At 45.5% G+C, this 24,006-nt stretch overlaps 1 long non-coding RNA gene across 4 annotated transcripts in view; it reads right to left on the bottom strand.

The window, feature by feature from the left end:
* Positions 1-356: 356 nt before the first annotated feature.
* Positions 357-24,006, bottom strand: part of LOC132814813 (uncharacterized) — a 33,314-nt gene continuing 9,664 nt past the window's right edge. For 3 of the 4 annotated variants that reach the window (XR_009644503.1, XR_009644500.1, XR_009644502.1), the window contains exons 4-8: positions 15,349-15,455; positions 12,793-12,883; positions 10,391-10,478; positions 3,423-3,540; positions 357-586 (exon numbers count right to left, since the gene is read on the bottom strand). This is a non-coding gene — a long non-coding RNA (uncharacterized LOC132814813). The remainder of the gene's footprint in view (positions 587-3,422; positions 3,541-10,390; positions 10,479-12,792; positions 12,884-15,348; positions 15,456-24,006) is intronic. The other variant, XR_009644501.1, reaches the window with a different exon arrangement.

Raw genomic sequence — 24,006 nt, 5'->3', positions numbered from 1 at the left:
CCATGGCTATATACATACCTGGGAGATAGCAGCAGGAGGCCATTCGGCCTTTCGATCCTGCTCCACCATTCAATGGGAAACAGCTGACCATCCAGCTCAGTCTTCTGTTCCTGCTGTGCTCCAATCCCCTTTCATGACTTTACCTCGAAGAACTATATCTAAGTCCTCCTTTGGTTTCACTGCCTTTTGTTCCAGTGATGTTGCGGTGTTACTGTGTGGGTGTAGGCAGGGGTAATGTGATGGTGCCGCCTCCTGGAAGATGCACTCAGCGTCCCTCATCATCCTGCAGTAACATCAACTGGGTTTCAGCAACTAGAGACAGAACCCATTTCCAGGATATGGGCATCACTGGCTCAGCCAGCATTTATTCCCCATCTCCAGTTACCCTTGAGAAGATGGTAGTGAGCTGCTGTCTTGAACCATTCACAGCCTATGTGGCGCAGAGAGACCGACAATGCTGCGAGGGAGAGTGTGCAGGATTTTGGCTGAGTGATTCTCTATCCTTGGTTCTTCAAACACTGGTTAACTTAATCACAATCTGCACGAGTTTGAGATTTCAGTCTGTAAATCTTCACCATCCAGCACCCTGTATAAAGGAATATGTACAGGTTAGAAATTCAGAACAGAGAATTCTAGTTTCTCTGGAATATCTTTTTCCCCTTTCTTCCCCCAAAGCTGTAACCCTCCAGCCCACTTACTCTCTCCCACCATTCTAACTCTGCTACCCCCTCATGTACACCCTCCCCATTCTCATGGAGTTACTGGTAAACAGATCCATGTCACCACTTCCCGTCCCTGGTTAGACTCTGCACCCTTTCTGGGTTCACTTCCTTTCCCTTCAGTTGCTGCAAGTCAATAATGTAACAGCAGAATGAAAGAAAAGGAAACAGAAAGGGAGGTGGCAGATCCTGGACAGAAGAGGAACCTTCAGTCTGGGAGAATGGGTCAGATCCTTCTTTGTTTCTCATTGGTCGATGCCCAGTGTTATGACGAGTTGGGGATGGCCTTTGGCCCCACATGGGTGTGGTGACACTTTGGTGCCGCCCCCCACAACCGATATGTTCGTCCTCCAGCCAATCACAATGTGAAGTACTTTCCGCTATTTACCACAAAGCACATGCTCCAAAATCCGCCCATATTCTGTACATGTGCAGTTCTGGTCTTCCCCTCACACGTATGGTCCCCGCCTCAGGGATTGTGGGAGTTGTAGTCCCCATGAAGCCACTGGAGACATGTTTTTAGAGAGTGAATGAAAAGTGTGGGCTGGAGGGTGTTGTGTGTAGGATCTCCATTCATACACGGGCTGTTACTGGATTTTACTGAGACACCTGCTTCCACAACTTGATTTCTGATGTAAGGAATATAGATTCAGCCAATTGCGGGGCGGGGAGGTTAATAAGGGGGAGCAGATTTTAAGCAGAGGTGGCTCAGTGGTGAGCACTGCTACCTCACAGCATCAGGGACCCGGGTTTGATTCCAGCCTTAGGTGACTGTGTGGAGTTTACACGTTCTCCCCATGTCTGCGTGGGTTTCCTCTGGGGGCTCCAGTTTCATCCAACAGTCCACATATGTGCAGGTTAGGTGGATTGGCCAAACTAAATTGCCCACAGTGTCCATGCATGTGCCAGTTAAGCCATTAACCATGGGAAATGCAGGGTCACAGGGAATGGGTGGGTCTGAATGGGATGCTCATCATAGGGTTAGTGTGGACTCGATGGATGAATACCCTGTTTCTGCACAATAGGGACTCTATTCTATTCTCATGAAGAAGAATGTACTTGTCTCAATGTGTTGTGAATCTGTGGAATTTTTCTATTCAAAATGCGGTGGATGCCAGGACAATGAGCAGATTTAATGAAGAGATACAGATGTTGAATTTGCAACGAGATGAAGGGTGAGAGAGAGCAGGCGGGAAAATCCAGCTGGGACCGAGGTGAGCTCAATCATCACCGTATTAAATGGTGGAGCTGGTTCGAAGGGCTGCATTGCCTCTCCTGTGCCCAGTGCTTATCTTCTTATGGTAATAACTGGAAAGCTAAATCCAAAACTCACCACCTTCACCAAAGGAGATTTTCTGAAAAAGCAGGATAGTCAGGTGGATTAGCGTTCCAAACTTAGGTAGTGAGGAAGCATGTAGGAGATAATGATTTTGCAATTTTAAACTCAGGGGAGACAGTGATTTATGGTTTTAGACTGTGTTGTCCATTCACACTGTCCAGAATACTCTGTTGTGAATATCCACCCTGTACTTAATTACAAAGTTAAGGTCACTGATAATGAAAACCAAAACACCCAGGTAACATCCCCTCACCTTGTAATCTGATAAAGGACTTGTGATAAGTATGGATCAATTTAGAACACAGATGGAAAGCGGGAAGATTAAACCCAGTCCCAAGATCCTGTGCTTAAACAAAGGAGACTACAATAGGATGAGACAGGAGTTGGCTAATGTAAACTGGAAACAAACAGTTTACGATGGGGCAGTTGACGGCCAGTGGAGAAATATCAAAGCAATTTTTCAAAGTGCTGAGCAAAAGTGTATATCAGTGAGAAGGACGGACTGTAGGATAATGAGTAATCTTCCATGGGTGGCTAAGGAAATAAGGGAGTCTATCAAATTGTAATAGAAGGCATACAAATTGGCAATGATCAGCGAGAAACTAGGAGATTAGAAAAACTTTAAAGATCAACAGAAAGCTAGATGGGATTGGGGATAAAAAGTGACGAGTAGCTAACCCCAGGGACAGAATAGCAGTTGATATTGCTAGAGGGGAATATGTGGCCTCTGTAATTAGATTACTTACAGTGTGGAAACAGGCCCTTCGGCCCAACAAGTCCACACTGACCCGCCGAAGCGTAACGCACCCAGAAACATTCTCCTACATTTACCCCTTCACCTAACACACAGAGTCGCCAGAGGCGGGAATTGAACCTGGCTCTCTGAAGCAGCAGTGTTAACCACTGTGCCACCGTGCCGCCCACTGATTATTGAAGTACTTAACTAAAGAAGTCTGTCATCATAGAGATAGACCTGATAAAGTTAAAAATTACGCCGTGTTCGGAAAGCTAGTGCTTCCAAAAAACCCTGTTGGACTGTAATCTGGTGTTGTGAGATTTATAACTTTGTCCACCCCACTCCAACACCGTCTCCTCCACATCAGAATCCTGACAGACAATCCCACTGAAACTGAAGCGCCTGTCAGGTACTGAAGTGATCCACGGGAGGTTGGGGGAGGGGTGCGATGTTAAAACAATGTGCTGAATTGAACTAGACTTTTTAAACCGCCGTTGCCATGGAGATAATCCTGATGAACAGCCTCCATTCGTAGCTACAAACTTTGCTAACATGGACTTGGCTGTGTCACAGTAATTTTTCCAGACGCACTGACATTTGAAATATTGTCCACGGACAGAATACACACCTTTCCTTCCAGATGAGAAGGCCAATGATATTCAGATCGGCACGGATCCAGTAACCATCGGGTCTGAACAGAAAGCTCAATTTGAATTTCTCATCCACAAATCCACCCTTTCAGTACCCTACAACAGAGAAAACAACTCATCACTGTTAATATAGGATGGAACTTTATAAGATAGTGATAGTATTAAATTGTAGTTTCCTTGTTCCCCCCAAAACTTTAAATCTCAGTCTCACAATTTCTCTCTCGTTAACTGAAGACCAAACCAATCTCCTCACTCCTTCCCTCCACACCCAGTTTTCACAATCTCTCTCCTCTCCTTGAATTCAGTTACCTAGCTCTTGTCTGCAGACTAAGAACCAAATCAATGATTCTGACTCAGAGCCTCCCAGGTGTTGGTGAATCCTCCCCCCCCCCCCCACCCCAGGTCACCGGGTTTCCTTCCTGGTCGGAATCACATTGGGGAAAAATCAATCTGGAACCTCTCATTTATATTCCCCACCTCCACCCTCTGATGAGAACCATCCTGCACACACTGCATCCTGCACACTGGCAAAATCATATAGAACATAGAACATAGAACATAGAAGAATACAGCGCAGTACAGGCCCTTCGGCCCTCGATGTTGCGCCGACCGAATCCTACCTAACCTATACTAGCCCAATAACTTCCAAATGCCTATCCAATGCCCGCTTAAATGACCATAAAGAAGGAGAGTTCACCACTGATACGGGCAGGGCATTCCATGAACTCACAACCCGCTGTGTGAAGAATCTACCCCTAACATCTGTCCTATACCTACCACCCCTTAATTTAAAGCTATGTCCCCTAGTAACACCTGACTCCATTAGAGGTAAAAGGTTCTTAGTATCTCCCTATCTAAACCCCTAATCATCTTATACACTTCTATCAGATCTCCCCTAAACCTTCTCTTCTCCAATGAGAACAGCCCCAAGTGCCTCAGCCTTTCCTCATAAGATTTTCCTACCATTCCAGGCAACATCCTGGTAAACCTCCTCTGCACTCGTTCTAAAGCTTCCACATCCTTCCTATCGTATGGCGACCAAAACTGCACACAATACTCCAGATGCGGCCTCACCAGAGTCTTATACAACTGCAACATGACCTCAGGACTCCGGAACTCAATTCCTCTGCCAATAAAGCCCAGTACACTATATGCCTTCCTCACAGCACTATTTACCTGGGTGGCAACTTTCAGAGATCTGTGTACATAGACACCAAGATCCCTCTGCTCATCCACACTACCAAGTAGCCTACCATTAGCCCAGTAATCCATTTTCTTGTTACTCCTACCAAAGTGAACGACTTCGCACTTAGCTACATTGAATTCCATTTGCCACATTTCCGCCCAGCTCTGCAACTTATCTATATCCCGCTGTAACCTACCACTTCCTTCCTCACTATCCACAACTCCACCGACTTTTGTGTCATCCGCAAACTTGCTTACCCAGCTTTCAAGTCCTTCCTCTAGATCATTTATAAAGATAACAAAAAGCAATGGTCCCAAAACAGATCCTTGTGGTACACCGCGAGTAACTGCGCTCCAAGATGAACATAATCCATCAACTACTACCCTCTGTCTCCTTCCAGCCAGCCAATTCCTAATCCAAACCTCTAATGTATCCTCAATGCCATACCTCCGAAGTTTTAGCATTAGCCTACCATGGGGAACCTTATCGAACGCCTTACTAAAATCCATATACACAACATCTACTGCTTTACCCTCATCCACTTCCTTAGTCACCTTCTCAAAGAACTCAATAAGGTTTGTGAGGCACGACCTGCCCTTCACAAAACCATGCTGGCTATCCCTGATCACGTTATTCCTACCCAGATGTTCATAAATCTTATCCCTTACCATTCTCTCTAAGACTTTGCCCACCACTGAAGTCAGACTCACTGGCCTATAGTTACTAGGGCTATCCCTACTCCCTTTCTTGAACAATGGGACCACATTCGCTATCCTCCAGTCCTCTGGTACTATTCCCGTTGACAATGACGACATAAAAATCCAGGCCAATGGCTTTGCTATCTCCTCCCTAGCTTCCCATAGGATCCTGGGGTAAATGCCATCAGGCCCAGGAGACTTATCTATATTCATCCTTTCCAATATTCCCAAAACCTCTTCCCTGCATATTTCCAGGGCATCCATTCTAATTATTTGTGATTCCATATTCACATCAGCAACAGTGTCCTGTTCCTGAGTGAATACTGATGAAAAGTACTGATTTAATGTCTCTCCAATCTCCTCCGCCTCCACACACAACTTCCCACTACTATCCTTGACTGGACCGATACCTACCCTAGTCATCCTTTTATTCTTGACATACCTATAGAAAGCCTTTGGGTTTTCCCTAATCCTACCAGCTAAAGACTTTTCATGTCCCCTTCTCGCTTCTCTTAGCTCCCTCTTTAGCTCCTTCCTGGCTACCTTATAACTCTCAATCGCCCCAACTGAACCTTCACGCCTCATCTTTACATATGCCGCCTTCTTCCCTTTCACAAGGGACTCCAATTCCTCACTAAACCACGGCTGCCTCACAAGGCCCTTTACACCATGCCTGACTGGTACATACCTATCGAGGACACGCAGTAGCTGCTCCTTGAACAATCCCCACATCTCATTAGTGTTCTTCTCTTGAAGCCTGTTTTTCCAATCCACACATCCTAAGTCATGCCTCACTGCATCATAATTTCCCTGCCCCCAGCTATAGCTCTTGCCCTGCGGCGCACGATTATCCCTCTCCATCACTAAAGTGAAAGTCACCGAGTTGTGGTCACTGTCCCCGAAGTGCTCACCTACCTCCAAGTCTAACACCTGGCCTGGTTCATTACCTAGAACCAAATCCAATATAGCCTCCCCTCTTGTTGGCCTGTCGACATATTGTGTCAGGAAACCCTCCTGCACACATTGTACAAACACCGACCCATCTAATGAACTCGAGCTATAGCTCTCCCAGTCAATATCTGGGAAGTTAAAGTCCCCCATAACAACCACCCTGCTACCTTCACTCTTTTCCTGAATCATCCTCGCAATATTATCCTCTACTTCTCTAGGACTATTAGGAGGCCTGTAGAAAACACCTAACAGGGTGACCTCACCTTTCCTATTTCTAACCTCAGCCCAAACTACCTCAGATGGCAAGTCCTCTTCCATCGTCCATTCCACTGCTGTGATACTGTCTTTGACAAGTAATGCCACGCCTCCCCCTTTTTTACCCCCATGTCTGATCCTACTAAAACATTTGAACCCTGGAACGTGCAACAGCCATTCTTGTCCCTGTTCTACCCACGTCTCTGTAATGGCCACAACATCGAAGTCCCAGGTACCAACCCACGCTGCAAGTTCACCTACCTTATTCCTTATACTTCTGGCATTGAAGTATACACACTTCAATCCACCTTTCTGGTTACAGGCACCCTCCTTAGAGATCGCTGCATTATTCCTAACCTCCCTACACTCAAGGTCCTGTACCCTAAAGCTACAGTCCTGGTTCCCATGCCCCCGCTGAGTTAGTTTAAACCCTCCCAAAGAGCACTAGCAAACCTCCCCCCAAGGATACTGGTGCCCCTCAGGTTCAGGTGTAGCCCATCCTTTTTATAGAGGTCCCACCTTCCCCAGAAAGGACCCCAGTTGTCCAGAAACCGGAATCCCTCCCTCCTGCACCATCCCTGTAGCCACGCATTTAACTGCTCTCTCTCCCTATTCCTCGACTCTCTATCACGTGGCACGGGTAACAAACCAGAGACTACAACTCTGTTTGTCCTAACTCTGAGCTTCCAACCTAGCTCCCTGAAAGCCTGTCTGACATCCTCACCCTTCTTCCTACCTATATCGTTGGTGCCAACGTGGACCACGATCTGGGGCTGCTCCCCCTCCCCCTTAAGGACCCGGAAAACACGATCAGCGACATCACGTACCCTTGCACCTGGGAGGCAACATACCAAACGTGAGTCCCTGTCGCCCCCACAAAACCGTCTGTCTGTACCCCTCACTATCGAGTCCCCAAGAACAATTGCTCTACCTTTCTCCACCCTACCCTTCTGAGCAAAGGGGACAGGCTCCATGCCAGAGGCCTGAACCTCGTTGCTTGCCCCTGGTAAGTCATCACCCCACAAGTATCCAAAACGGTATACTTGTTCTTGAGGGGAATGACCGCAGGGGGTCCCTGCACTGGCTTCCTCCTCCCACTCCCCCTCACTGTCACCCATCTATCTTGAACTTTCGGAGTAACTACTTGCCTAAAGCTCCGATCTATGACCTCCTCTGCCTCCCGAATGATCCGCAGTTCATCCAACTCCAGCTCCAGTTCCCTAACACGGGTTTGGAGGAGCTGGAGATGGGTGCACTTCTTGCAAGTGTACTCAGCAGGGACGCTAATGGCTTCCCTCACCTCATACATGTTGCAAGAGGAACATTGCCCTCTCTGCACTGCCATCCCTCTAAAAGTAAGCTTTCCTTAAAAAAAACAACAAAAACCAACTAAATCTAAAGAAACAAACAAGGAAAATGCAGCACTTACCCGCTAGTCACAATTGGTCTTATTATTAGGTTAGAGGAGGTGGAAGGGTGGGAGGCACTACTCGTGTTGAACTGAAATGAACTGAATTAGAACTCTAATTGCAGGCCCATCCTTGTCCCTTTCCATAACATTCCTGAATTTTCACAAAAGGTGTTCTGATAACTTTCTGCAAAATCCTCCCACAGTCATACTTTGACCACTCGTCAGGATACCAGGAGAGGGGCTATTCCCCGGGTCCTGTTCCCAGAGGAGGAAGATAGGGAGCTGCCAATGATAGATTAATCCCACACACCCACAGCCTCCCTCCCTGGCACTGACCCGCCCTGTGGCCAATTGGCCAGCACCGCGCCTGTGCACTGGTCTCCCCTCCCACAGCACATGATCCAGATCACACAGGAGCCCAGGTGATTGACAGCAGCTGCTGCCCAATAGAGTGGAGGGGGCGGGGCTGGAGGACTGGGATAACGGGATTGTAAACAATGAACGAATGTGGAGGGACACTGGAGGATGGACAGGTCAGTGAGGGACAGGAGCAGTGTAGCAGCAGGAGGGGATCCTGGACAAACTGAACAATGGGAGAGTCTGACAGGAGAGAAACTACAGGAAGGTTCTGTTGAGGCTCAGGCAGGGACAGCTGGGAGACAGTATGGCCTGGTGGCTTGGGCACGTTTTCAAATCAGCCTCTTCAAAGATGGTGTTATTCAAATCTGAGCCCGATCCTCCTGGTCCAGAGGCAAGGACACTACCATCATTTCCTGGTGGGCTAATAGAAAGAAGGGAACATGTTCTCAATCTCACTTGCATGGAAACTCCATGAGCTCCTCCCACTTACTGTCTACGGTGGGGATGGAGGGGACAGAGCAGATGGGGGGGAGGGGGGTTATGGATATAGGGACTGCCTTCCAAAAGGAACTCACCTGTGTTGGTGAGGTTAACAATACACAGTCACTAACACAAACCTGGTGTACATGAACTTTATCCAGAATATGAATACCCATAACTGGGTGACGCAGACCCCAGTGTACAGAGTTAAGTCCTGGATATTATTGACCGCTTTGTGTGTGAGACATCACATCTCACGAACTTGAGTCAGTTTTTTGAAGAAGTAACAAAAATGATTGATGAGGGCAGAGCAGTGGTCATCAGTCAGGCGTTTGACCAAGTTCCCGATGGGAGACTGGTTAGCAAGGTTAGATTTCATGGAATACAGGGAGAACTAGTCATTTGGATACGGAACTGGCTCAAAGGTCGAAGACAGAGGGTGGTGGTTGAGGGGTGCTTTTCAGGCTGGAGGCCTGTGACCAGTGGAGTGTCACAAGGATCGGTGCTAGGTCCATTACTTTTCGTCATTTATATCATTGACTTGGATGTGAACATCAGAGGTATTGTTAGTAAGTTTACAGATGACACCAAAATTGGAGATGGAGTGGACAGTGAAAAAGATTAGCTCAGAGTACAAGGCATCTGGATCACATGGGCAAATGGGCTGAGGAGTTCAGTTTAGAAAAAAATGTGAGGTGCTGCATTTTGGAAAAGCAAACCTTAGCAGGATGAAAACAGTTAATAGTAAGTTCCTGGGGAGTGCTGCTAAACAAAGAGACCTTGTTCTGCAGCTTCATAGTTCCTTGAAAGTAAAGTCGCAGGTAGATAAGCTAGTGAAGGCAGCAGTTGGACTGCTTGCCTTTATTGGTCAGAGTGTTTAGTATAGGGGTTGGGAGGTCAGATTGTGGCTGTACAGGACATTGATTAGGCAACTTTTGGAATATTCCATGCAATTCTGGTCTTCCGATCAGAAGGATGTTCTCAAACTTGAAATGGTCAGAAAAGAATTACAAGGATGTTGCCAGGAGTTTTACCTGGCGTGTCGGAGGCTGAGGGGTGACCTTATAGAGATTTATAAAATCATGCCGGGCATGGGTAGACTAAATAGACAACGCCTTTTCCCTGTGGTGGGGGAGTACAGACCTAGGGAAGAGGGAAATGAGGGAAGGCAGGGATGGGGTGGCAGAGGGTGGGGAGACAGAGAGGCTGGCGGGATAGAGAGGGGTGGCACAGAGAAGGGGGAAGAGAGAGATGGGGAACAGACAGTGGGGACAGAGGAAGCAACAGGGACAGGCGCGGGTAGGGGGCAGACAGACAGATGGGGGACAGACAGAGAGGGGGAGACGGGGCGAACAAACAGACACGGGAGACTGACAGAGAGGGGGAAGATGGAGAGAATTGTTACAGATCAAAATTCCACCCTGTTGCTGTTTTCTCTCCATCCCCTTCAATCCCTCTGAAGGGCTCAGAACAACTGCATAGTTCCTGCAAAGTAGAGTTTCAGGGAGATCATTTGTTGACATTTGGGATGGTGACCATTACTGGTCAGGGCACTGATTAATAAATGGACTGGGTTCAATTCCACTGTCTGTGTGGTGTTCGCACATTCTCCAAGTGTGTGTCTGCGGTGGCCTTCCTCTGGATGCTCTGGTTTCCTCTCTCAGTCCAAAGTGTTGCAGGTAAGGGGGATTCGCTGTGGGAAATGAGAGGTTACATGGTTAGGGTGGGATGCTGTTCCGTTGATTGGTATGGTCTCATGGGCCGAATGGCCTGGTTTCACACTGTCGGGATTCTGTCACTGAGTATAGGAGTTAGGAGGTCATGTTGTGGCTGTATAGGGCATTGGTGAGGACAATTTTAGAATACTACATTCAATTCTAGTCTCCCTGAGTTCAGAAAGTTGTTACCACAATAGCACTCAACGTCAATGACAAGTTCCTGGGAAATGTTGACGAATAAACAGACCGTGCAGTGTGGGGTGATAGTTCCTTGAAAGTGGGGTTGAAGGTAGACAGGTCGGTGAAGGTGGTGTGCGGTATGCTAGCTGTTATTGGGCAGTGCATTGAGTATAGGAGATTGGAGATCATGTTTCGGTTGTACAGTTTATTGGCTCGGCCACTTTTGGAATTTCCATACTGCTTTCAATTCCAGTCTCCCTGCTATAGGGTGGATGTTGGGAAACTTGAAAGAATTCAGAAAAGATTTACAGGGGTGCTGCCAGTATTGGAAAATTAGAACCATAGGGAGAGGCTGAATAGGCTGAGGCTATTTTCCCTGGATCACTGGACGTTTGAGGTGGCATTGTTGAACTTTATAAAATTATGAGTAGCAACGATAGGGTGACTAGTCATGGTTTCTTTTTTACCCCAGGGGATGGGAATCTAAGAGTAGAAAGCCTAGGTTTAACAAGAGAGGGGAAAGACTTCAAGGGGATTTGGAGGCTTTGGAGAGGGTGAAAACAGGTTTACCAGGATGTTGTCTGGATTGGGAGAGAAACTTCTGTTTCTCTTTCTGGTTTACAGCATCTGCAGTTGTTTTGGTTTTCATTTCCTTTAAACTGCCCCCTCTCCTCTTAAATGTGTGGCTCTAGAATTTGTCACTTCCACCTTGGAAAAAAGATTCACATTATTCATTCTGTGCCTCTCGGGTTACCCCGCAGCTACTGACTTGCCAAAGATAAAAAATTCTATCATAAATATCGATCTCTGTAACACCCTCCATCCTCAGAATACTTTCCAACTTTCATGTCCTCCAGATTCATTATCCTCCCTATCTCTAATCCCCTCCCCTCTCTCAAATCATTGCTATATGTGCCTTTCTTTATTTCCAGCCTCTAGGATTGCCAATGTTTATTTCTCACTTGATGATGGCCCTTTCTGATTCCTGAGCTGAGCTTCTGAATTTCATCTTAAAACTCTCCTTCTCACTTACCTCCCAAAAACATCGACCAACCAAGTGTCATCTATTCTAGTATCACCGTTTCTGACCTGATGTCCAATGGAGCCTGTCATATTCCTATAATAAACATCTCAGCTGTATACGGAACAGAAAATACACTGGTGATTCATCTGTGAGAAAGAAAACTACCATCGAACTATCCTGATCTATTGTCCAGTACTTGTGGAAAAGTCTCATATATCATGGCATCGCAAGTGTACACTAAATACATCTCAAATGCTGCCGAGATTTCTGTGTCTCCCACCCTCACAGACAGTGACGTTTAGTGCAATGTTGCTCTATGAGGACATCACCCACAGGAACACAGAGCAGCTGGGTCTGTGCAAACCAGAGGTCGCCCATACATTGGGAAGGATGGCAGGGTCCCTGAGAGGGGGCACAGGAGATTTACCAGGATGGTACAAGGAATAGGGGATTTTAGTTGCAGGGACGTGGGTGTTAATGGTACAAATCAAGAATATCCATCTACAATAGATGGACTCTCCTTTCTAACCTCTCCCCTTGCCTGGGCTGTGGTAACCTTCAGGTTAAACCCACCACCAGCCATCTCTCCCTAATGAGAGAGCAGCCCTATGGTCTGGGAGGACAATGCTGACTTTCCCTTTTACACAGTGATGTCACTGTACCCCGGGGATGGGGAGAGGGAATGCTGAAGATGTGGATGGGACACAACTCAGGCACAGTGCTTTGTCCTGGAGGATGTTTACTTTCTTTAATATTGTTGGGGGCTGCACTGATGCAGGCAAGTGGGGAATGTTCCAACACAATCCTGATGTGTACCTTATAGAGAGCAAACAGACATTGGGGAATCAGGGGTTTGGGGAAACTGAGGTTGTTCTCCTTGTAGCGGAGGAAATTGTGGCTGCCCTGTGACAGAGGGTTTACAGAAATTATACATTAGAATAATCAACCTTACACTCATCAGCTCATCATAAACTGTTGACAAGACATATATGAAAGACTTGGAGGGAGATCTATTGACAGGATGGTTTGATTCAAAGGAGAACTTTTATACATCAAATAGGAATGAGCTGGAACACAATACTCACAACTAAATGCAAATATCCAGGTCCTGATGAATTGAGTAATTCTGTCAGAGTTTGGTGTTACAAATACTGAGGTTACCATCTGAATGTCCACCTGTAATACAAGTTAATAAAATCCGTCACTGTCAGATCAGATTACAAACTCGCACCATCCCCTTCTCCTAGCCCAGGATGACTGGACACATTACCCCTTGTGGAGGTCAGCTGTCATTCAGGGGGAAATCTACGTGGGTTTCTATCAGTTTCCATCTTGGGACTTCATGTGACTAAACAGGGCAGATCTTTGACACATGGGAGAGAATGTTCCAAGTGTTAGTGAGATGTGGAGAGCAGGATTTGCTGCTTCTTCCTTCCTTCTGTGCTGCCGCTGTGCCTCATCACTAAGAATTGGGGGAGGGGTGAAAGGCTCATGCAGCTTCAGGGGCAAGTGGTCACCATTCTGACCAAATACGCAGTAAGCTCCTCCCAGTCATTCCATAGAGTATCCCTTAAAAGACAGGAACTCTGCATGCTTCCCATTGCCCAGTGTTCACAGGAAAAGTTTAGAAGAATGATGGGGAAAATCTCCTAGGAAAGGCATAACAGTGAAGTTCCAAAAGGATTATAAACAGTTTACACAGAGGGATCCATTGGAGAAGTGGGCAACAAGTTGGCAAATGGAGTATCACTTGGGAAAATGTGAAGTTGTTCATTTTGGAGGAGATAATAAAAAGAACAGAGGACTATTTAATTGGTGGAAACTGTAGAAAGCTGCACCACAAAGGGACCAAGAGGTAAATGTGCAGGAAACAGAGCAAGCTAGCACAAAGTTACACCAGGTCATCAGGAAGGGGAATGCAATATTGCTCCTGATTTCAAGGGATTCGCAGTATAAGAGTTTGAGTATATACCTGAGAGCAACTTTATACAGTGCGAGTGAGACCACTTCTGGAGTAATGAGAAGTTTTGCTACCTTTATTTAAGGGAATACATCACTTGATCGGAGGCATTCAGAGAAGATTGACTGGGATGATCCTTGGTTTGAAGGGATTCTCTTTTTAAAAAAGGATGAAGTCGTTGGGACTCTACTCACTCGATTTGGGAAGAATGAGAAGTGAACTCTTTCAAACATATCGGCTTCCTCAGGGGTTTGACAAGGTAAAGACTGACAGGATGTGTCCCAGCATGAGGGAACCTAGAACCAGACTCTGGGTCAGTCGCGGAATCAAGGGTTCTGTTTTAGTTTTGTCAACTTTAATGTAACACCAACACGGGTAAGGGGTTTCAGTAGCAATGGCGCTGGGGCGAGGGGGAGACAAGCAACATTTTACAGATTGGCATTCCTGGTGCTTGTGATTGTGTAGATGTCTGATCAGAAGGTCAGCTTGGTGTCAAAATATGAGAGCAATATTGTGAAGAGTGTACTTCTGCCTCAGTTCGCAGTGAGAGAGAGGGGCTCAGCAGTAAGGAAAAGGAATTTGTAACAGCAACTGAAGGCAATGGGTTTAACCATTGCAATGTTTCATTGGAGGAAATTGCAGCTAATCGAGTAGTGGGAGTGTGGCAAGCAGTTTGAAAACAGAATAACAGTGGAGCAATGGAGAGGGATGATGGGGAGGGAGAGCTGGACATTGTCAGTGTACATGTGAAGCCTAACAGTGCCTTTGGACGATGTCACGTCCTGGCAATATGTAGGTGAGAAACTGGAGGGACCAAGGAGAGATCCTTGAGGGACACCAAATACAAGGACTTCAGAAAGGAAAGGGAGAGTGGGGATGGAGAAGGATTTTCCAACAACCTTGAAGTCAAATATTAGTGAGTAGCAGAATGGGTGAGCAGGACATAACCAGAAAAGACAGACAGAACAAGGAACAATATCTGTGAATTGGTGACGGGGAGTGATGATGATGATGAGGAGGAGAAGCCTGACTCTACATTCTGTTTCTACATTCGTGAGATCACCCAACCCCACCCTAGTCTCAGCTAATTTACTGAAATACTTGTCCATCGCTGTGTTATCTCCAGACTTCATTATCCAAACACACTCCTGGCCAGCCTCTCACATTCAACTTACATATAATCTCAAGAATATCTAAAACTCTACTGCCCAAGTGCTCACTTGCTCTAAAACTCGTTGATCCAACAAAAGGCTCCCGTTTACAAGCAACTTAAAATTCTCTCCCTTGATGTAATTCCTGGCTGTGAACATCCCTGTCTCCCTGCATCACACAACCTGGGAGACCTTGACAACTCATTTTCTTTCAGACTCCCAACGATGTGGTTATTCATTGCTTCACCGGATTGGCTGTTTCTACTGTTGCCAAGGCAACACGGTCTGGAATTCCTATCCTAATCCTTTCATATCAGTTTTTCTCCTTTAAGGTATTCCTGAAAACCTGCTTATTTGGCAATTCTTTTGATCACCTGACCTAATATACCCATCTGTTGCCTAACGTCAGAAATTATCAATAGTATTTCTGTGAAATTGTAAAAATGATAAAAATACAAACTGTTGTTGATTTGCACATACATTTTCAACTTTTCTCTGTCGCTGAGTGAATACTCTGTAATGTCTCTTACCCAGCGACATTGTGGGAGCACCTTCACCACACAAACTGCAGCTGTACAAGGAAGTCAAACATCACCCTCTCCACAGGCAACAGGGCTTTGGCATTAATCACTGGGATCTGTGGAAGGAGAAACACAGTTGATATTTCATCAGAAATGGAAGGAAAATGCACTCTTTTGTTGGAAATAAAGAATTATTCACTGGCAAAGTGATTGTGGAAAATTCAGTCCGTTTAGAGAGCAGCACGTTGTCAGGGGTTGGGCAGCAGAGGAAAATTAACTTACACAAGGTGTGTGAAAGTAACAGTAAAACACTGAACAACCCAAACACCCTGTTTCCCAACACTTTAACTCCCCTTCCCGCTCCACCAAGAACATGCAGGTCCTGGGCCACCTCCACCGCCAAATCCCAGGCATCTGATGCCTGGAGAAAAACGCCTCATCTTCTGTGTTCGGATCCTCCAACCAGATGGGATCAATGTGGATTTCACAAGTTTCCTCATTTCCACTCCCCCCACCTTATCCCAGATCCAGCCTTCCAACTCGGCACCACCTTCTTGTCCATCTTCCTTCCCACCGATTGTCTGCTGCTTGACTGGCTGTGTTTTTCCAGCATCACATTCTGACATTGAAAACACCCTGACTCTGACACACTGTAAACCCTGCGCATGTGTCCCCCTGCAGTTTGCCCCTCACAAAGTTGGCTGCCACACTCCTGTCCCATGAATCACTGCCCCCAATAAAGATGACGGCGCTCACTCGCACCATTCACCATTTGAAGCATTTTCCCGTTTGCCACAAACATGGTCCTGGGATTTTCAAATTTGTGCTTTCCGATGTGCACTAAGTTCTGTAAACATCTCAGCCCGTGTCATTAAAATTTCCTTCTCTTCCTGGTCAGTATGTCTTTCCTTAACCGTGCCCTGCACCTTCACACATTTCCAATGCCTTGGTCACAACACTATGCTGTCAGTGAAGCTGATCACATGGTTGCTTATGCCACGCCCCTCATTCATTCCGATTGGTTGGAGGACCGACAGGCACTGCCTGGTCTTCCAGTCCCATCCCCATCTTCTTATAAGAGGTATAAGAGTGAGGGCTCATTCCTGTTTCTCCTGATGTCAGACATTAACAACAACTTCCTGCATTTTAGGGAGCCTTTCACACTGACAATTCTCCTAAAGTGGTTCACGAATGCTGGAAACATTGATTAAAGAGAACAACTTTAAGGTACATATTTAAGGAGGACAGAGGGGGTTAGGAAAGATATTCTTTAGGTTTTTTTTAGATTAGATTACTTACAGTGTGGAAACAGGCCCTTTGGCCCAACAAGCCCACACCAACCCTCTAATGAGCAACCAACCCAGACCCAATCCCCTGCATCTAACGCTACAGGCAATTTAGCATGGCCAATTCACCTAATCTGCACACTTTTGGACTGTGGGAGGAAACCGGAGCGCCCGGATGAAACCCACACAGACACGGGGAGAATGTGCAAACTCCACACAGACAGTTGCCTGAAGTGGGAATTGAACGCGGGTCTCTGGCGCTGTGATGTAACAGTGCTAACCACTGTGCCGCCCATCTGCAGCTCCAATCGTGGAGTGATGTATGTGGGGAACAGCTTACAACGGAGACAGTTAGTGGCTAACCATAGCTTAACAATCCCATGTCCTAGCCCCCTACCCCACACACTAGGCCTTGTTCTCACAACCTGCCATTACACACTACCTATGGTTAGCCACTAATAGTCTCCATTAACAGCTAGTCACACTCCCCCAGCCAGATTGTTATCCTTTATCCAACCGTTCTTCTCACTCTATCCCTACCTATCCTTTACTCCCTACATGCTCCCCTAAACCCTACCTTCTGCATATAAACCAACATTTGTTCTCACAGTAACATCAGCTGTGAGGAAGGGACACCGGATCTGAAACGTTAATTCTGATTTCTCGTCACAGATGCTGCCAGACCTGCTGAGCTTCTCCAGAACCTCCTGGTTGTTGTTTCTGATTTACAGCATCTGCAGTTCTTTTGGTTTTAATTTACCGGGAGTTTGTAATTCAGGTCCTACAGCCCCTGTCCCAGTCTCTGCTGTCTCTCCCACCCCCATCCAGTGACACTGCATCTGCACAGCTCATGGACTGGTGTCGTCTTGCTGGCCACACCCCTCATTCACTCCCATTGGCTGCAGGACCACACAGATTCTCCTCTCATTGGTCTGAAGCTGCCATCAATCAAGCCATCCCCCATTGTGAGGTGAGTGGTGGGCTCCTCGCTCTCTCTGCCTTGGGATGAGCTTCATCATTCACAGTGAATAGGGCAGTATCACAGAGCACAGGGGCTGGGGGCTGTTCAACCCATTGAGGCTGTACTCTCTCCCTCTGGAGATGCTGCAAATCCGTTCCAACTCCCCTCGCATTTACCCACAGCTTCCCAATCTTTCCGTAAAAAGTAAAATTGCAAATCTGTTTGAGAACACCTGCTGAATCTGTGTCCACCTGCTGTTCAGACTGTTCCAGATGCTCAGAGTGTACTCAGTACATTATAGGTCACATATTCACCTTATTTTCCATTTAACTTGAAGTAGTTACTAATATTGTGACATTGTTAACAATTCCCCTCTCTGCAAGTTAAAATATCCCAGAAACAAATCTGCACCTGGTCGAAATCACTGCTTAACTTTCTCAGGTCCAAGAATTATCTGTGCTGAGAGGTACAGCTCAGAAACAATGGACCAATTCGCCCATGCCAACTAGGAATCCTAAACTAACGGAGGCCCACTTGCCAGCTCTTGGTCTGAATTCCTCAAAACCCTTCCTAATCATGTACCCAATCGGATGCCTTTTAAATGTTGTAATTGTATCAGTCTCCACTACTTCATCTGGGAGCTCATTCCATTCACACACCACACTCAGCTTGAAAACGTTGCCCCTTTGATCCCTTTTACATCTTTGCCCTCTCAACTTAAACCCACGTGGTCTTGCTTTGGACTCACCTAACCTGGAGGGGAAAAAAAGACCCCAGCTGTTCACTATATCCACACCCCTCGTGATTTTATAAATCTCCCAAATGTCACCTCTCAGTCTTTGATTCTCAAGGGAAATTAACCCCAGCCTATTTAGCCTCTCCGTGTAGCCCAAATCCTCCAACTGTAGCAAATCTTTGTAAATTTTGTCTGAACCATTTCAAGTTTCACAACATCCTTCTCAGAACAGGAAAATTCGAACTGAAAACGGAATTCCTGAATTGGCTTTATCATAGAACAAAGAACAGAAAAATACAGCGCAGTCCAAGCCCTTTGGCCCTCGATGTTGCGCCGACCCAAGCCCACCTAACCTATACTAGCCCACTATCCTCCATTTGCCTATCCAATGCCCGTTTAAATGCCCATAAAAAGGGAGAGTCCACCACTGCTACTGGCAGGGCATTCCATGAACTCACGACTCGCTGAGTAAAGAATCTACCCCTAACATCTGTCCTATGCCTACCTCCCCTTAATTTAAAGCTATGCCCCCTCGTAATAGCTGACTCCATACGTGGGAAAAGGTTCTCATTGTCAAATGTCCTATCCAGCCACAATATGACGTCCCAGCCCCTGTATCAATGCATTGACCAATAAATATAAGGATACCAAACACCACCGTCACTACCTGCCAACCTGCGACTCTACATTCAAGGAACAATGTACCTCTTTTTTCAGCAACACTCCCCAGGAACTTACCATTAAATACATTAAGTCCTGTCCTGATTTGCCTTACCAAAATGCAGCAGCTCACATTTGTCTAAATTGAACTCCATCTGCCATTCCTCACTCGAATGGCCCATCTGATCAAGATCCTGTTGTATTCTAAACTAACCTTCTTCACTGTCCACTACACCTACAATTTTGTATTTTCTGTAAACCTAACTCATATATTCACATCCAAGTCATTTATTTAAGGACCCAATATCCATTCCTGCAGCACACTGCTTTTCAGAGACTTCCAGTCCACAAAGCAACCCTTCATCACCACCCACTGTCTCCTACCTTCAAGCCTGTTTTGTATCCAAATAGATAGTTCTCCCTGCATTCCATGTTATCTAACCTTGCTAACCAGTCTGTTTTGTGGAACCTTGTTCAATGCCCATATAGACAATGTCCACAGTCTGTCTTCATCAATCTTCCTAGCACTTCTTAAAAAAAAACTCAATCAGGTTAGAGTGACAATTTCCCCCGCACAAAGCCATGCTGAGTCTCTAATCATTCTTTGTCTTTCCAAATACATGTAAATCCTGTCCCTCAGAATCCCTTCCAACAACTTGCCTGCCACTGCCTTCAGCCTCACTGTTCTCGTGTTCCTTGTCCTTTTGTTACCAGCTTTTTTAAAAACAAAAGAATGGCACCCGTCTTCCAGCACCTCACCTGGCACGAACAATAATACCAATATGTCAGGGAGGGGCCCAGCAATCACATCCCAAGCTTCCCACAAATTTCTGGAATACACCTGATCAGGTCCCAAGGCTTTATCCACCTTGATGCAATTTCAGACATCCTGAAACTCCTCCACTGTAACAGACACTTTTCAAGTTATCACTATTCATTTCTCTAGCTTCCACATCCTTCTCCAGTGAAAAAAAGACATGGAATATTAGAGATGCGAGGCAGGAGCGAAGGACTTCTGGGAAGGTGAGTCTAACTCAGTAGCTGAGAGTGCCTCAGTCTGAGCTGTCTCAGTCCTCAAGGACATAACTGTTCAAATGGGGTTTGCAGCAGGTGGTGAGGGAACCAGCAAGAGGGAAAAAGATACTACATCTTATCGTTATGAATCTACCAGCTGCAAATGCATCTGTCCATGACAGTATCGGTAAGAGCGACCATCAAACAGTCCTTTTGGAGACAAAGCCTCGCCATAAAGTTGAGAAAAACCTCCCTTGAGCTGAGTGGTACTATCACCGTGTTAAATGGGACAGATGTAGGAACTCAAACTGGATCTCTCTGAGGCACTGTGGGATAACAACAGCAACAGAACTATACTCCAGCACAATCTGTAATCTCCTGGGTTTGTACATCCCGCACCCACCCATCACAATGGACAGGAAAGGAGGGCATGCCATGAGCAGCACCAGGCATACCTAAAAATGAAGTGCCAACCTGGTGAAGCTACCAAACAGGACTATCTGTATTTCAAACATCAGCAGCAGCAAGCAACAGAGCTAAGTGATCCCACAACCAATGGAGTGGATCAGGGCTCTGCAGTTCTGCCACACCCAGTTGTGAATGGTAATGGACAATTAAACAACTCGTTGCAGGAAGCACCACAGATATCCCCACCTTTACTGATGGAGGGGTTTCACACATCCATGCAAAAGATAAGATGACAGCATTTGCAGCAATTTGCAGCCAGATGCAAAGTGAGATGATCAGCATTCTCCAACGGTTCCTAACGTCACAGATGTGAACTTTAAGCCAGTTCTATTTAGTTTGAATAATATCGAGAAATGGTTAAGTAGTGTAAAGGCTACGGGCCCTGCCAATATTCTGGCAATAGTACTGATGGCTTGTTCTCCAGAACTTGCCAACCACCAAGCCAAGTACCGCTCCAGCACTGGCATCAACTGACAATGTGGAACATTGCCCAGGGACGTTCAACACAAAAACACAGGGCAAATCCAACCCAGGAAATTTCCCTTTGTCAGTCCACACTCGATCAGCAGTAAAGTGATGGAAGTAGTCATCAACAGGGCTACCAAGCAGCCGCTGTTCAGCAACAGCCAGCTGAGTGACATTCATTCTAGGCTCCACCAGGGTCACTCAGCTCCCGATTATGTTACCGCCTGATTCACAACCTGACAACCAGCTGAATCCCAGAGGTGAGGTGAAGGGGACAGCCCAGTCCCACTCCAAAACCACTATTTCTAGCTGATTCCACCCTCATCTCAGCTCATATACTCAAACTCTCATCCATCGTGTGTTATCTCTAGACTTAATTATCCAAACACACTCCTAGCCAGCCTCCCAACTTCAACCTCTCTGTTATCTCAACAAAAATTGAAAACTGTCATCCATGTGCTCACTTCTACCAAAACATGTAGATCCATCAAAAGGCTCCTATTCATAAGCAACAACAATTTAGAAAACTCACTCTTCATATAATTCCTGGTTGTGATCATCCCTAGCTCCCTTCACCACACATTCTTTGAGAACTCGACAACCCATTTTCTTCGAGACTCCCAATGATTTGTTAATTCATTACTTCAACTGTGTGGCTGATTCTACAGTTGCTAAAGCAACATGGTCTGGAATTTGCAGACAAAACCTCATAGGTCTGTTTTCTACTTTTAAGACATCCCTCAAAACCTACTTTTTGGCAATGGTTTTGGTCACCTGACGAAATATCTCCATCTCTGGCCTCATATCTAAAGTTCTCAATAATATTGTTGTGAAAGCATGATAATAAAACTACAAACTGTTCTTGATTTGGACATTATCTTCAAATCATCACTGTTGCTGTAATGAATAATCTGTAGTGTCTCTTACCCAACCACATTTGAATCACACATCGTGTGTTTATAGACAGGGTGGATCTATTAATTTGGGGGAGCTGAGATTGTGTTCGGTGATTAAAAACGTTACTGAAGCAGTGGAAGGAAGAAATTACTCATCTTTAAACGTTCCCCGAGCGGATCTGTGGTGGTATTGTGGAGGAAAACTACTGAGACCCACCCTGCCCCCTGATTGGAAGGGGATACGTGCAATTGTACAATTGGCAATACCATTCACCTTCACACACACACACACACACACACACAACACACACACACACACCTCACACATAACCCACACACATACACACACCTACAAACACACTCACTCACACACATACACACACCTACACACACACATACACATACACTCACTCACACACACACCTACACACGCACACACACTCTCACACTCTCACACACATACATACACCCTCACACACTCACTCACACACTTACACACACCTACACACACACTCACTGTACTAAAACTGAGGTTTAATGAATAGAAGCTAAATTATGAAACTAATGATTGACTAGGCCATAATGAAGCATGAACTAAAAGTTCCCTCTGTAAAGCCAGGAACATGGTAACCTTGGGCAAGAAACCAAGGAATGCTTCGATTAGACACAGAGGGCAAAATACAATGAAAGCTCTTTTCATGACATACACAAAAATCAACAAATGTTATAGCTAATAGAACATGAAGATAAATTGTAAAATAATATAACATTTTAATTAAAGAAATTGGCAGAGAAAAGCGTGAAATGCTTTAACCAATGGAATTGTCATTAATGATTTTTAATGTAAGAAAAATCCATAGCGTGAGATGTTTAAACCAATGAAATTATCACCAATGTATTTGAATGGAAAAATAATGTATAAGTATTAGTGCTGTAAAATCTCCTGTTGCGACTTCCGAAGTCCTTTTTGGAACTCGCCCAATCTTCGAAGATTGAATAAACATCTGTTGCTCCGTCTGTGTGTGTCTCGCAGTATTTCGATTTGCCACGGGAAAAGTGACAGCCGGTAGGGATAAGGGCTGATACCAGTCAACTTGGAATTCGCCTTTTTGAACTTAACCTTGCGGACAGTCTCCCTTGACACAAGGGTTAAAGGACAGTCCGCGGTTGGCAGAGTTCGGAGGCAGGACCCGGTTGTTCTGAATCAGATCCCTAGAGTTAGAATAGTTAGCCAAGTGTCAGGAACTATTCTCCGGAGATTCAGAAAGCCTAGACAGAAATCACTTATGTTATAAGTGATAATTTGATTGGTTTAAACATCTCACGCTATGGATTTTTCTTACATTAAAAATCATTAATGACAATTCCATTGGTTAAAGCATTTCACGCTTTTCTCTGCCAATTTCTTTAATTAAAATGTTATATTATTTTACAATTTCTGCTGTTTGGTATCTTCATGTTCTGCTAGTTATAACATTTATTGATTTTTGTTCATTAATGCTTCATTATGGTCTAGTCAATCATTAGTTTCATAATTTAGCTTCTATTCATTAAACCTCAGTTTTAGTACAGAAATTACCCCACTCATACCAAGAGAATGTGTGTGTGAGTGAGTGTGTGTGTATGTGTGTGGGTTTATGTATGAGGTGTGTGTGTGTGTATGTTGTGCGTGTGTGTGAGTACGTGTGTAGGTGTGTGGATGTGTATGAGTGAGTGTGTGTGTGTGTAGGTGTGTGTATGTGTGTGGGTTTATGTATGAGGTGTGTGTGTGTATGTTGTGCGTGTGTGTGAGTACGTGTGTAGGTGTGTGGATGTGTATGAGTGAGTGTGTGTGTGTGTAGGTGTGTGTATGTGTGTGGTGTGTGTGTGTGTGTGTGTGTTATGTGTGTGTGTGTGTGTGTGTGTGTGTATAAATGCATGAAACTGCAGAAATTACATTTACCATATCAATTCCCCCTGTCTTTTTATTCAGTCTGTAATTTTTGCAACATGATAATAGCTTGTCTATTCCAATCAGCTTCAGTATCGTTTGCATCTGCTTGTAGGTGAATGCCCACGACTGAATTAGGGTCACTTTTCATCAATGCAGTCTCAATAAGGCGGGTAATTAGACCACGCAGACAGGGAATAATACAACAGCCCAAAGCAATTAAAACACCAATTACTAACAGAAGCGTAACC

The sequence above is a fragment of the Hemiscyllium ocellatum genome, unplaced genomic scaffold (genome assembly GCF_020745735.1).
Source record: "Hemiscyllium ocellatum isolate sHemOce1 unplaced genomic scaffold, sHemOce1.pat.X.cur. scaffold_93_pat_ctg1, whole genome shotgun sequence".
Lineage (NCBI taxonomy): Eukaryota > Metazoa > Chordata > Chondrichthyes > Orectolobiformes > Hemiscylliidae > Hemiscyllium > Hemiscyllium ocellatum.
The sequence above is the reverse complement of the archived record's forward strand: the minus strand, read 5'-3'. Positions and strand labels throughout refer to the sequence as shown.